The 3,343-nt window shown below is 48.5% G+C and overlaps 1 pseudogene; it reads left to right on the top strand.

The window, feature by feature from the left end:
- The first annotated feature begins 668 nt into the window (after nt 1–668).
- LOC102487005 (WD repeat-containing protein 70 pseudogene) lies at nt 669–3,141 on the top strand (annotated as a pseudogene).
- The last annotated feature ends 202 nt before the right edge of the window (nt 3,142–3,343 follow it).

The following is a 3,343-nucleotide window of genomic DNA, read 5'->3' as shown; positions in this document are numbered from 1 at the left end:
TAGAGGGGGCAGCACTTATCCAACTTAAGGATTTTTCAAGGAAAGTTCTGAAAGTTATTTCAAAAGGAGTCTCTTTGCTGGCTCCTATAAGTGACATTTGAATATTAGTAGTTACTCTTGCAGCCATAGCAACAAGTGAATGATGGCAGAAAAGGTCGAGTTCATTACTACCTGTAGTTATAAATTGTAAGCCATAACAGCAGCAAAGTTAGTATCTGTTATGCTTTAATCAGGTTTTTTTAATGATTTAATTTTTTATGTTTTAGTTTCCTATAGGGCACGTGCGCTCAGTGAAAGTGAGAAAGCAAGTTTCCAGGTGTGAGACTCGAACCGGTGGCATCCATATGGAAGTCCAATGCTCTAACCACACCACCTCCTGGCTTGGCAATGGTGGCTTAAAGCTCTGCCCAGAGGAGGGCCGGTGGGCGTCGACATGCAGCTGCAGTTCCCTTCCTGGAGCCCCACCCACAGGCCCGCCCTGGGGCCTCTTTGGACGGCACTGTGGGCGTGTCTGCGCCACTGCGACGTTGTGACATCGACAATGGTGATTGCATTAGCCTGGGTGGGGCCTCGTTTTCTATTTAATCTCCAGGAATTTTCTGGAGAACCACGCTTCAGACCCGGTTGGCCCTGTGTGCACGGGTTCCCGCCGCTCCCCAGCGGCAGCATCGAGACCCGGAACCAGCGTCATCTCTGGCTCTTCGCGCGCCTGGAACCCACCACCCCTGGACTAGGTAGGACCCAGGAGCTGCAGCAACTGTAGAGGAACCTCGGCCGAGAAAACCCCTTGAAGCTGCTGATCCAGAAAGAAGTGAGAAAAGCTTCCCGGATCTGCTGTGAGTCCGCCCCCACTGCTTGGGCTGCAGCCCTGCTAGTCGTGTGTGCTGCCGGCATGGAGCGGCCTGGGGCTAGCAGAGTGACAGGCGCAGAGACGTCGGATCGAGACCCGCAGCTGGCGGCCACCATGGGCTTCACCGGGTTTGGGAGAAAAGCTCGCACATTTGACTTAGAGCTAATGTTTGAACAAACTCGGAGAACAGCTGTGGAAAGAAGTCGGAACACGTTGGAGGCAAGAGAAAAAGAAATGAAGAGAGAGGAAGAATTGCAACGGCAAAATGAAGATATTGAACCAACATCAGGCTCAAGTGCCATCCGAGATGGTTCAAAACCTTCCAGAGGTTCAACCAGCCATGAAAGGAAAGAGAATTCCGATTCTGATGATGAACTGATCGGTCCTCCTTTCCCTCCTCCCCCTCTTCGTGAAGGAGAAGATGGAGAAGATTCCGAAGAGGAAGAGAATCCTGTCCGAGGGATTCCTGACTCGCATGAGGTCACACTGAAGCACGGTACAAAAACAGTGTCTGCTTTGGGTCTCGATCCCTCGGGCGCCCGTTTGGTGACCGGAGGATACGACTATAATGTTAAGTTTTGGGATTTTGCAGGAATGGATGTTTCATTTAAGGCCTTTAGATCCCTTCAGCCCTGTGCGTGCCATCAGATTAAGTCGTTACAGTACAGCAACACGGGAGACATGATTCTTGTTGTATCTGGGAGCGCTCAGGCCAAGGTGATTGACAGAGATGGCTTTGTAGTCATGGAATGCATAAAAGGGGACCAGTATATTGTGGACATGGCCAACACCAAGGGTCACACGGCCATGCTTCACACTGGGTCGTGGCATCCCAGAATGAAGGGAGAGTTTGTGACCTGTTCAGACGATGCAACTGTGAGGCTATGGGAAGTGGAAAATCCAAAGCAGCAAAAGAGTGTGTTTAAACCACGGACCGTGCAGGGTAAAAAAGTCGTTCCGACTACGTGTACCTATAGTAGAGACGGAAATCTCATAGCCGCGGCCTGCCAGGATGGAAGCCTACAGATCTGGGACCGACGTGTAACGGTTCATCCTAAATTCCACCACAGACAGGCTCACAACGCAGGCGCAGACACTTCCTGTCTGGCTTTTTCTTATGATGGAAACGTCTTCGCTTCTCGTGGGGGTGATGACACGTTAAAGTTATGGGACATCCGACAGTTTAATAAGCCACTTTTTTCAGCCTCCGGTCTTCCCAGCATGTTCCCAATGACCGACTGCTGTTTCAGTCCCGATGATAAGCTCATAGTCACTGGTACATCGGTTCGAAGGGGGTGTGGCAATGGCAAACTCATTTTCTTTGAGCGGAGGACCTTCCAAAGGGTGTATGAGATAGACGTTACGGATGCAAGTGTCATCCGCTGCCTCTGGCACCCAAAGCTCAACCAGATCATGGTTGGAACTGGGAATGGATTGGCTAAAGTCTACTACGACCCCAACAAGAGTCAGAGGGGAGCAAAGTTGTGTGTGGGTAAAACCCAGCGGAAAATGAAGCAAGCAGAGACTCTCACCCAAGACTACATCATCACCCCTCACGCTCTGCCTATGTTCCGTGAGCCCCGCCAACGGAGTACAAGGAAACAGCTGGAGAAGGACAGGCTGGATCCCCTGAAGTCCCACAAACCCGAACCTCCCATAGCAGGCCCAGGTCGTGGTGGCCGAGTTGGAACCCATGGGGGTACTCTGTCATCCTATATCGTGAAGAACATCGCTTTGGACAAGTCGGATGACAGTAATCCCCGGGAAGCCATTTTGCGACATGCCAAAGCAGCAGAAGACCATCCGTACTGGGTTTCTCCAGCCTACTCCAAGACGCAGCCCAAAACCATGTTTAGACAGGTTGAATCTGATGAAGCAAAGAATGAGCCTGAATGGAAAAAGCGTAAGATCTGAAGAGTTATTTCAGAACTGCTTATGTGAAGAGGGAGAGAGATGTGACAGGTTTTTCTTCTTTAATGCTTATGAAATAAATGCAATTTTATGGGGAAAAAGGAGAGAGGACAGAAGGCAATATATATATGTCTGGTTTGCCTCCAGATGTTACAGTGGATTACTAGTAGTGTTACATGAACATGTGCAGAGTTGTAGGATGTTATCCGATTCCTGCATTTGTGTGTTACCTGTACCTAATTTTAAGTATGTTAATTGGTTGTTCAGTTAAAACTTCATAGTGGAAATGCAGATCAATTGGATACTTGTTCTTTTGTCAGATTTGTTAAACGCATGGATAGTTTTAAAGTATTCTGATTGAAGTTTGTGAGATTCAGAAACGAGAGTGAATATGCTGAAACTGAACATTGGACTCGAGTTAAATTGCATTTCGAATTCATGCTATTCCCTTTATATTAATAAAGTTTTCCCCTGGGGACTTGAAAAATCCCTTAGGAGTCTCCTTGGTTCTGGCTTCTTACCGCTGTGTCTCCCCCTCCCGTTTTTTCTCTAATCCAGAACATGTTCCTAAACTCAAAAATG

Source organism: Tupaia chinensis, unplaced genomic scaffold (genome assembly GCF_000334495.1).
Source record: "Tupaia chinensis unplaced genomic scaffold, TupChi_1.0 Scaffold000323_1, whole genome shotgun sequence".
Classification (NCBI taxonomy): Eukaryota; Metazoa; Chordata; class Mammalia; order Scandentia; family Tupaiidae; genus Tupaia; species Tupaia belangeri.
Note: the sequence above shows the minus strand (reverse complement) of the source record. Positions and strands in the feature narration are given on the sequence as shown.